The sequence below is a fragment of the Drosophila subpulchrella genome, chromosome 3L (genome assembly GCF_014743375.2).
Source record: "Drosophila subpulchrella strain 33 F10 #4 breed RU33 chromosome 3L, RU_Dsub_v1.1 Primary Assembly, whole genome shotgun sequence".
NCBI classification, from domain to species: Eukaryota; Metazoa; Arthropoda; class Insecta; order Diptera; family Drosophilidae; genus Drosophila; species Drosophila subpulchrella.
Window position 1 is genome coordinate 3,797,312 of NC_050612.1, and position 12,045 is coordinate 3,809,356.

Sequence of the window (12,045 nt, forward strand, 5' to 3'; positions counted from 1 at the left end):
TTCTGTGAATTTCTTTTTGTTTCTTTGGAGCGGCCTTTCACTTTCACCTGCACGAAAAATATGCGCTCACAAATGCGCACAAGTGTAAACATACAAGAGATGGCTTCAATACTAAAACTAAGGGTTAAAACTTCATAAGTACCGAGTAAAAGGTGGGTTCCAGCCGTGATCCTTCACCCCAATCCCAAATCTGTTAGAACAAACGGCATACGAAAACAATAATTGATGTTTTCCTTTCCTAATTTCATTCAGCTTTGATTGAATTAAGAGTCATAAAAAGGAACGTTTCCCATAACGGACCCAAATTTAGTTTGGCTGTCCCCCAGCCAACATGCACATGTGCTCCCCCACGACCCTTGTCGACGCTTTTTGAGCAATTAAAATTTCTCTGTGCTCTGTGTGCCATTTTTGTTATTGCCGTGGCTCTGAATGCATTTTTCAGCGCTGAATGTTTTCTGTTTTCTCTATTTTTTCGTTTTGTTTGCTTGTAAAATAAAAATTACGTATACGCCAACAACTTCAAATGGCGCAACATGGCGTATGCGTGATGTTGTTGCTCTTACTGCCATATTCCGCTGCACACCGGCTGCCATTTCCGCACCAAACAAAAGCAAACAGAGCGAATGGCAGATACAACAGCCGCCCACTCCTTCCTTCTCTCGCAAGGACCGCGCATATCTATAAAATACGCAATTACAACATGTTGCCGCAGTCGCAGTGGCAGTCGCAGTCGCAGTGGTTCTCGACGCCATTCCCCTCCTCGCTCCGTGTTCCTGTGGCTCCCTTTATGAATTTATACATAACCCAGCCCAGTCGAAGCCCTTTGCCCCACTACACGCCCCGCAGAGTGCACTCGCTTTGTTGCATCCACTCAGCAGTTGCCATTAGCGGAGTGCGATGCGAGTGGGGATTTAAAAATACATATCTTTGATATGGTAATGCTTAGAGCATCTAAGCGGTGTCCACGGCGCGAACGGCGCAGATCAAATCCAGCAGGATCTCGGCGAGAGTGGAATTATTCAATCCCCATTCGAGTTAAAGATCTTCCGCCGGTCGCAAGTTTCAGGTGACCCCGGCGAAAAGCCAATGCTCAGATTCAGGGCAATCTCTGCTCCAGCGAAGCTCCAGTGAAGCTCGTTAGGGGCTCCTTTCGCCCCTTTATTGTCACTGGTTTTGTTTTTGTGCAGTCGGTTACAAATGGCAAGTGGCACACGCTGCAAGGGTTCGCTGGGAAACAAGGTGGGGCCGGGTGGCCCTGAGTTATGCCCTGCGATATGCGCGAACTAAGTTAGTTTTGTATATTTTATGTGCAGTTAAGCGTTTGCATACTGCATCTCGGCGGGAGGAGCCGAAGCAGGAACAGGTGTCGAGAGGGAAGACCCAGCACCAAATGGCTTTGCAAAGGGAGGAATTGCGGAATGGAGAGCTCCAACCTTTCAGCATATGATTGTGAGTGCTTAATTGGTATCAAGTTGTTGCTGGCTGTGCCCCTTCAAGTTGTTGAAAGAGCTGTGAAGGATGGGTTTTCGCTAAAAATGCCCTTCTCAATTGGGATTAACTGCATTCCATGGCTCAACCAAACTTAACTGCTTATATCCGTGTAACTGATCGACAAGGAAAATCTTGGTACGAATTTCCTATCGGGCTTGATTTGTACTCCTTTGCCCCAGAGAATCCTTCGAAAGCGCTGCAAACGCGATAAATTAAAACAGTAAAAAGAAAGCAGAAGAGGAAAATATTAAATCTTCTCGAGTGCCACCCATCGACCGGCAAGAGGGGAGGGCGGGAAAACGAGTAGTACATGAAGTAATTGGAGCAATAAAACCAGAAACCGTGTGAATAAAAATAAAGAACAGCTTCGACGACTACCGAGCTCTGGATACAATGATGTGGCTGGGGGAGGCGCAGTGGCAGTTCCTGGCTGCATCCTGGCAGGTAGTAAAGTAACAGGAATCAAAATAATAAATCAAAATTGTGTGAGCTTGTGCAGGAGCACCATCCAACAGTTGGCAGCTCCCTGCTCTTCCAAGCCAGGAGTGCCAGCTGCACTGCACTGCATGCCAATGGAGACCTCTATCCCCCTTCCTCGACCGCCAGTGATGTGGGCGTGACACGGTGCCGAGGACTCTGCCTTGGCCGTGAGGGAATCTTCGGCCACGCATCCTTACTATACAGACATACATATACTCGTAAGAGGATGGCCGAAAGACTTCGGACGTAAAACTCATTTTATTTTAATCCCTGATTGGTAAGGAATTTCTATTACGAAACAAAAACTACATTATTTTATGATTTTATGAAATCAAAAGTGACTGGGATTCATATGTAAAGTAAACAATTTCTTGTAAAAGTCGCCGTCAAACGATAGATGATGGTTAACTCAGTACTTGTCGCATGCCAAAAGTCTAATTAAAGAATTAAAGGAACGGAAGAATTGTTTTAGAAAATTTAATGAAATAGGCTAAAAAAACATCCAATTGACAATTTAAGGTGGGTGCCCCACACATAATCAGGCGTATAAAAGTATGTAACGATATATTTGAAAGTTTAATTCCCCAAATATAAATCAGCGAATTCTTTAGAACAAAAGGAATCAACCGAATTCCAACAGACGAGCTCTCGGTGTCAGTACCGTTGGCAATAGATATATTAGAATTATATATTTTTGATCATTTAAAACCTATTACATATAGACTCTTATCGTAGCTAGTACTACACCGCCTATGTTAAAATGTCAAAAGTTAGACTTTAGACCTTTACTCAATAGTCATTGAATAAAAGTTATGGTTTTCAGTGTTCAATCATAAAATAACTGTTTTATTTTAAACTTAAATGCTTTTAGAAAGTCGACTACACTTTACTCAAAGCATACATAAAGATACCTAAAATTACATGCTAAAACCCTAGTGATTTTTGGGGAAGTGATATTCCTTACTTGACGATTGCTATTTAAAATGGGTTAATTTTTTGTCCGTGTAGCATGTCTCTCTGCCTGGGCAACCCACCCAAGTTTCACGTTGTTAAAAATTACAAATAAAATAAGCATGGAGTGAATGGCGGAGCCGCGATGGTGCCACAGCAAAATGTGGCATTTGATTTACGTTTGCAATTGCTCGAAGCTGTTAAATAGTGCAGCTCCCGTGCTTGGCGCCCGTTCTCACCCCACTCGGCGGTCCACATTCAGTGTTAATGATCAAGTGGCATCCTGACTTGAATGCCCTCGGGGGGAGGGGGCTGGAGGTGGCGGAAGCTGCGGTTTCTGGCAGCTTAAAGTGGTCGGTTAGTTGCCCGAAACCGCTTTGAGGTTCTGGAATAGCGCGAAATAGCACGAGCAGCTAATGGCGCGTTAAAATCAATGGAAGTCAACCCGGATTTTATAAATTATGACGAGAATGGAATCAAGTGACTGCAAACCGCTGATATTTCAGCGAAGAGCTTCGGAGGGCCTTCACTTTCGCTCTCCGGCCTCTTCAAATATTTTTAATAATTTCACAATCATTTTGATTAACCTGTAGTGGGATCCCCGGGGTGTTTGTTTTCAATGAGGCCCCTCGAAATTCCGACCAGCACTCCCTGGTGCAAATTAGCGCGTTTCAAGCTCGGCTTACCGCTCGACTGGTGAAACGAAAGCCGGATGCCTCTCATATTCGGAATGATCGGCCTTTGGCCGGATGTCAGTCGCTTGTTTAATTACTCATCCGCTATCCGGCGGGCGAAATTGGGTCAGGAGCAGAAAGTAATGCGGAGTGTTGCATAGTTTCATTTAACTGGGCGCATTACGCCTGACAGGCAACAAGCGACAGGCCCGTGGCAACAACTACACATTCTGCAGCATTTGCAAAATCGTCGCAGCACTTAAAACGCCATAAAGTATGCAACAGAATGCAGACAAAGAGCGAACATCGCAACTGTCGAGCGGTTTTTTCCGCCATAATAATTCAAATGAGATTTAAAGTTTCACTCCGTATCCACTCCACTGCCACCCAGCTCTGCCACTCGCCCTCCCGGGCCACGCCCATCGCCCACACAAGGCGTGCCACAAAGTATGCAACGATTTATTTAAATAACAGAGCCAACGTCTTCCTCAGCACCCAGTGTTTGTCCTTGTTTGCCTGTGTTTGTTGTGCTGCATTTGCGCAAATGTAAGCACTTCTTCGCGGTGCGTTGCCTCCGCCTTCTATGCTTTCTGTGCTTTCACTGCTTTCTCTGCTTTCTCCGGCAGATAAGCAACACAATGCGCCATTTGCAGGATTTGCGCCTGCGATGGCGGGATAAACAAGCAAACAAAAACAGGCAGCGAGCTCAGGTAAACACACACGGCAGGTGCTCACAGCTCCAACTGGGGGCGGGGAAGTCCCTAATGATGTTGCCAAAACTAACACGGGGATCGTCTTTGTGCGAGGTGTGTGGAAAATTCCAGCGACTCAGGGAGCAGCTTTACCCGTTTGCTTTTCTTTCCTAGCCATTCGAACGAAAGTCGATCAACAAATAACCCAATTTCGATTGGCAAAACAGTGGCTGGGGCTCTACAACCAAATCCGGCCGAGAATTAAATTAAACCGCACACCCGATTCATTGCCTTCATTACCGAACAAGCCACACCCATAAAAAGGGGCGCAACAGAGCCGTAAAACAACATTTCAAACTTAACTTAATTAACAATTTTTATAACCAGCGCGGCAAAACTTTTACAGCCGACGAAATCCAAAACTCGGCACAAAAATGAAAACGAAACAGAAAAATTGGCCCAGAAAAAGGCCAACCAATTTAAGCGGCTTATGGCCCGGACCCCTGCCCGAAAATAATTCTGCCATCGCCATCCACGTCCATTGCCAGGCACTCGGCTTGAATTTTGCCGGGCAACAAGAAATGGGCGCAGAAAAAGTCTGCCGGCGAATACCGCAATAAATACCGCACAATAAAAGCAAATCTATAAAACACAAGTGAGCAGGACCCGCTCAGGGGAAAGGACGAGCAGATACTGTACACTAGCTCGCACCAGCTGGGATTGCGGCCCAGTCCATGCCGTTCTCGGATCCACACGCAAAGCAATCCTGATTCTGGCCACATTTTTTGTTCAATCGATTTTTGCTAGCTCGCTTTGGCTTCCTTTTTTGCATACTTCACACCATTGACGGGCCTGCGGGCGCTACGCCTTTCTGGTAGGGGTGGGGCTACGGATACCTGTCTCTCCTGCAATCAGGGAATCCAAGCGGAAACCGAAAATCCCCGACACTTTATTTTATTACATTTTAGTGGTGCGGCGCAGCGAACCAAAGGCGCGCCCAAATGCCACGACACGACCATAAAAGAGGCACAGAGCCCGCTGGGGTCCTGGAATTGGTTGTTCGTCAGGACTCTGCGACTTTTCGATTCGTCCATCTCCTAAATTTATAGAACATAAATGGTCTCCGTTCCGTATATGTATTCAAAGCTTAAAAGTTAGGCTAACAAAATGAGTACATGTTTGAGAAGTTCCTTCCCAAACTTGATATTAATTTAGAAAGTATTTTGATGAACATAATATTGATAGATCGAACCACTTAGAATAATATCACAGCTAAAGCGCGATTCTTTCTAATGACAAAAGCGCCAATTATCAATATATGAAGAAAAACACATGCACTCCCTTTACTAGTACTCGAAGAATCTGACATATCCTTAAACGCCTTGGATGTATCTTAATGTACCTGCCACCTGATTGTTTTAAAGCCAAAAAGTCCATTTTACTTATAGAAATCGATCCTCAGTCGATATCATTAGTAGATAAAGTTTCTATTTACTCAGCTATGCTCCCCTTTAATGATTCCAATTTCCAGATTTTAGGGTTACCTAATATAGGCTTCTGTGACTGGGGAACCGTTTGCTGTCTAGCTTAAGGACCTTACTGTCCGCCTCTCCGTCACGAACGTGGCTCTAAAAATTTCGCACGTCGCTGGTCATCGATCTAAAACTAATTAGCAGTAAGTTGCTCTGCCATGCTTGAAGGCGATGGCCAGGAAGACCCGGCACAGTGGCTGCAATCGCGTTCTCGGGCGGACACTTGAGCGGGGCTTCCTGGGCGAACGGTCCCACTGTGGCACTCAACTAGTTTCCGTTATAATTGCAGCAGACACATAAATAGTAAACTGCAATAAAATGCGAGCGGAGCGGGGGGCCATAAAAGAAGCAGAGGGGGCTATCAAAAAGTTGCTAGCAGCGCTTTTGGCATAAAATAAAAGCAAAATGTTGTAAAACGATTGCAAAGTGAGATTGGAAATTACCGACACATAGACGGGCACACTGCTCAGACACAGTGGCTGCCAGCAAGTGTGCGCACAGCCAGCAAACACAACACACTGGCATAGATGAACGTGCAAAAATTACAACAGCTCGACATGCAAACACTGCAGGCAGGGGAGGGGTGGGGCGGGGGGATGGGGCATGGGGCACGGGGCACGGGGTGGCCTCTGGGTGGCAGACACTTTGCACATTACAATGCAATTATTTCGGGCTGCTTGAACTGGAAGCAACCACCAGTCCATGACGTGCACTGATTGCCACAGTTCCGAAGGAGCGGGCGTCCACCCCGAGCTCGAATTCAAGACCCCTTTCCAGGACCCACTCACACCAACACTAACACTCGCACCAACACTAGCACGCACCCGAAGGGTTAACGATCGACGGGAAATTAAAGCGAGGCGAAAAGGCTTCTCCGTTTTCCGACCTGCGCTGAGCGGTGGCAGACTTGCAGCAGGCACTGTGCCAGCTACTGCACTTTGAACTTGACTGACGGCCTGAAGAGCGGCTCGACTTGACTTCCCCCGAGCCCGGCTGAACAGGATGAGCCGGGATGCGATGGCATGGAGTGGAGTAGAGTGGGATAGACCTGGTGGGGTTGGCAGGGCAGGGCAGGTCGTATCGCGTGCCCGAAATAATTTTCGGAAAATGCCTCGTTAATGTTTCTATTAACGGATTAGAGAGCGCAGCGAGCGCTGGTCACGTCAATCAGGCACGAGCAGAAGAAGCGCCAGGGACCCACTGGCATATAGCCTCGCCCCTTGTTGACTTGCCACGTACGTCAGTCATCCAGTCAGTCACCCAGTCAGTCAGTCAGTCATCCAGCCCTGATGTGGATTCGGATTATACTGCGATGATTTTCTTGCACTTTTTCAGCTTTAGTCACACGTTAGTGCGGCACTCGTTTGCTTTTGTTGTTAGCACATTGACACGTTTTGCATAAATTTGCATTCAAATATGTCATGGCGAATGGTCCGGGGAACGGGCCTCGGTCTTCGTGTCTGATTGAAGGCCGCTCGGCCTCGGAAGAGCCTGGAAAAGAGCTCAAATTATAATAATATCCAAGTTTGGCATGTTGCATGTGGGGCAAGCTGAAAATTTCTGATATGGAGTTTGTGCCGGATCTGGGCGTAGGCTGATTCCGTGTCCAGATTGCAGTCTAATGCAGTGAACTCGTTCAGCTGAAGAGGGAGATTACCTAAACTTTATTTTTAGGGAGCCACTCTGGAACCCTCTGTGATTAGCACAGCATTATAATCGGGTCGGACCTCTCCTGGATCATACAAAAATTACTGCAAAGGGAGGACTTTCCACTGGAACAGGTGTTGGGACCTGGGTTTAACTGCCGGGGGTCAGGGGTCGGGAGCAGAGAGCAAAACGCGAAAACATTTGCATACTTTTTGGCACTTTTAAATTATTCAAAGAGAGCACACAAAAGCCGAGCAAAACGGGCGCTGAAAATAAAAGAAAGTGCTGCTGGAGGGGGTCAAAAGCCGACAGGGCCGAAAGGGCCGTCCAACCGTTGGTAGTGACAATTAAGCTGCACTCAAATTGCTTTCGGCCCTACCCCCTATGCTGTGCGCCCGTAAATATGCAACAAGATTTTTATTTAAATGCCACTCCATTTTTAAATCAAATCCCGACACCCGGCCGCGAGCCTCTGCCCTCCGTTCCTCCAGCGCCGTCCGCTTTGTTTTCCGGCTTTTCCTCTGTTGTCCTCGGTGCTTTTAATTTTCATCTTGTTTACTTTAACGTCATTTTCAACTCTTCGGTGTTTTCTTGAGCACTTTTCGCGCGCCCTTGCCCCGAACCCGCTTGCCCCTCCGGTCACGAACCCATTGTGGCGTCCTGGTCCTCGTCATTGTCGCTCGTGTGTGTCCTGCTCGTCTTGCCTGTCTCCTTGGGCGCTCCTTCGCTGCTCGTGAAGTGGCACTCATCCGCACTTTTAAGCCCTACTGAATTCCTTTTATCCCTAAAATAAATATCTTCATCCACAGCAGTGTTCCGTGTTCCATGTTGTTTCCCCGGCCGCCGCTCCTGGCGCTCCTGGCTCTTGGCGCTGGAGGTCCTCCAGTCAGGGGCATTGTCTGTCTGCCGACTGTCGCCTTTCTGCAGGCTCCTCTTCATCATCTTCTTCGTACTTAAGAGCTCTAAAAGATTTTTAATAGAGTTCTCGGGCGACACTTTCGATTGTCTTTGCGTGCGACTTGTGTGGAAATTAAGCCTGAAGTGTGCAGTCTCCGAGATTTCCCTCGCCCAGTCCGCTTTCTCTTTCCACGCATTAGCATCCTACGGCTTCCCTGATTTCCCCCAGTCATCTGCAGACCATCCTCGCCAGGATCCGGGGCGAGGAGAAGGACGTGGCTGCCAACCCATCAGTGACCAATTGATGTAATGCTTAACCCGATTTCTTCGCCCCTCATTACCCCTTTCGCACGTCCTTCACACATTCCAATGACGTTATAATGATGACAATTCGAAGGGGGAAAGTAAGGGATATGGGCCCGGGGACGACCGGATTCGATTTTGGCTCTCGATGTCTGCTGGGGAAATCAGGAAAGCACAAAATGCCAATGAAGAAACAAAGCGAGGGAAGCAGAGCGAAATACAAATCAAATGTACCGCAAAACTGAATGAAGTCAACAAAGGATGCCAACTCCGGACTAATGGACTGGGAGACTGATGGACTGGGAGACAGGACAGGACATGGGATAGATTGGGGAGGGGGGAATGCCCCAGGGTCGAGTGAGAGTGACAAATAAATTGGCGATTCCCATGGGTACACAGCTACAGGACTGCACTCGACGGTCGGGGAGAGGGCTGCATTGTCAAATGCTCACTTTTCATTGTCCTTGCGTGCGGGTGTGTGGCTGTTTCGAGATTGTTAAGCACATAAGTTGAAATATTCCGATTGAGTAACTTTCATTATTGCAGCAACAACGAGAGCGACAACAACAAAGTGCCCATTTTGTATAAATAAAACAATGACAACGATTTCAACTCATTTAAATTCTGTGCCATAATAAATTTGCCTGCATAATTTCTATAGATACGACAACTTTTCCCTCCGTAGCACCAAGCCCCGCACGCCCTTTGTCGGGGCAGGACATTGTTTAGTTTGTTTAGTGTAGACTCCAAAGTGCCTGACTGAATTTTCAATATATTTTCTGCATTTTAAATGATTTTCATGTCACAAATTTGTGTGCATTTCCACCCGGCCTGGGCAGCTCCATGGAATTGCAGAGCAGCTCAGCTGGTTGTGGGTTTTTAGTTTCAGCTCTCCGACTAAATTTCAAGGCAGGGCTCTTTAAGCCGGCATTCCATGGCCCATAAGTCAATGATTGCAAATTACTGGCCGCTCGGCTGGTCTGCTGCGTATTCCATCGGGTATCGGGGCCAACTAATTAAAGGGCTTAGATTCCGTTCTTCCCGTTGCTTCGGAGTTCGGTTGGGAGCCGTGATAACAGCCCGGGTCCAGAGAAAGGACACCAGCCTCGTATAATTGGAGGCGGAGCAACCAGCAGTGCTGCGCTTGCTGTGATTTAATTAATTTCAATGCATAACGCCAACTCGGAAACCGGAACCCGAACTCAAAACCCAAAACCCGTAGAGCCCCGAACCCGGGCCAGTCAAACTTGACACCGAATGCCGAGTCCGAGAAGAGATAGACGCCCCAGCAGGGGGAGATGTACATAGAACAGAATGACTGGCCCGGGAAACGACCATTCCGAGAGCAGACAAGAACTGAACTGGAAAATTAAATCGAGTATAATTTTTTCGGGTGACACTCTGCTTTAAATTTTGAAGCCGAGAACAAAAACACTGCACCCCACAACAAGCTAGGTGAGAGGGAGATGCCCATAGCGACCTTTAAGTTTCATTCTTGTAACTCAGCCTGCCCTCCTTCTTCAGGGACGAAAACATTTTTCCGCAACATTGCGTTCTGACTTTAATTAGCATTTTTGCTCGGCAGAAGGGAAAATGGGGAGAGGCCAGTGCGATGTGTTTTCAGGTTTCCAAACAAAATATGTCGGCCAGCGATGAAATTTGCATTTTCTTTCAAAAGTAAGGACTTCATTTTGAAGGGACTACGACAAGTAACTAGAACGACGAGAACATTGATCCTGTGTCTATTATGACATAATATGACTATACAATAAAACACACTAAACATTTTGAAGTTGCGATATAGTCCTCCATATAGAATTTCGTTACTATTTAGTAGATGAAATGTGCACATTCAGAAAAATTATTTATTCTCAAAATTAAATTTATTAAAATTACCTATAATACCTTACATTATTTACCTATAACATTTAAATTTGGCATAACTTTAAGATGTTATTTAGAACTAAAGGCCTTAAGAGTCTGAGTCGTCATTGCCAGTAGAGGTAGATTCACCGCGACAATAGAATTGCACCTGGAGGCATATTTGCTAGAAAATTGGTTAGCATAGAAAATATCCATTTCGATATCTACTACACAAAACAAATTAAAATTGACCACCAAACAGCAAACTGAAATTGTAGAATTTAAGCCAGTCTAAAGCCTAAGTAGCAATTATCCGTCCCTTTTCGATTTGTCTACTACCTCCAAAATAACCAGCAATGTAAGCATCTGACTGATATTATAATACCCAAAGCAAGGATATGTAATTCCTAACATATTTTATTAGTTACAACAAACAATTTTTTATAAATATACTGTTCATTTTTTAATTATTTACCAAATTAATTATATTATTTTATTTCGTTTCAGGTAAGTGTGTTTCACTATCAAAAATATAGAGTAAGTAATACGATGATCATATCTACATGGGGCAAATACGTATAACTTTCTAAAATTATCAGCAGACTAGAGAAAATGCGACAGATTTCATTGAATCGCCATTAGAATTTTAACGTAAAGATGGTGGTTGAGTTAGAGAAAAGCGTGGGCCTACTTTATTAACATCTAATGCGAAACGGAAATCCAACACTAATATTTCCTAATGACGCAGTTTTCCAGAATTTAATTTTTTTCTCGGGAAGGAGGCAAATTGTCTACCCAAATTACGTTTTTTGTTAACTGTAATTTTTGTTTTTATTATACTTGCGGCGTGCTTAAGCAAAGACCCTCTTTTAATGGATCTCCGTGGAGAATCTTTTCCTTCAACTTCTTTATTATATTTTGTTGATGATGTCTCACTTTTGAGTCATTTACTCGCAAAATTTATCACCTCAGTTTATGTAACACCCTTTAAAAAAAGGTCTTTTCTTTTTTTTTCTGATTTTAAACTGTCATCGTTTAGTTTCATAAATACGTATTTACGTTTGGCAGATAGTTCTGAAATGTGGAATTAGGCAAATGTGCTCCATAGAAAACTCATATTCTTTATGTGTAGATAAAATAATTTTTAAAAAAGTGTATTCCAAGCTTCGGTCTTCGTCACTAACAATACTGGTTGTTTCAGCATTTTTTTCGGCCAACGGTTCTCAGTCGTTGATTTCTTTACTTAAATGGGCACACGGTGTCCAGGAGGGAAAAAAGGGAGGCGGTGATTTTTGTGGCCCCACGACTTAAGCTAAGTTTATGGATTTTGGGTCATTAGCTGTGGATCTTTAATATTACCTTGGCAGGAGTTTTTTCGAAATGAAATATTTGTGAACGTCACTTCTAGTGTAAACAAATTATCAGTACGTCTAGGAAGTGGATAATTCTAGCTAACAAGCTGACTACCCCTCCGCCCACAAGTTTTCTCCGCTTCCAATTAAAAGCGGAACATCC

The 12,045-nt window shown here is 45.2% G+C and overlaps 1 protein-coding gene across 2 annotated transcripts in view; it reads left to right on the forward strand.

The window, feature by feature from the left end:
- The window catches only part of LOC119552616 (myb-like protein AA), a 173,079-nt gene that overhangs the window by 137,091 nt on the left and 23,943 nt on the right, over nt 1-12,045 (forward strand). The window lies entirely within an intron of this gene.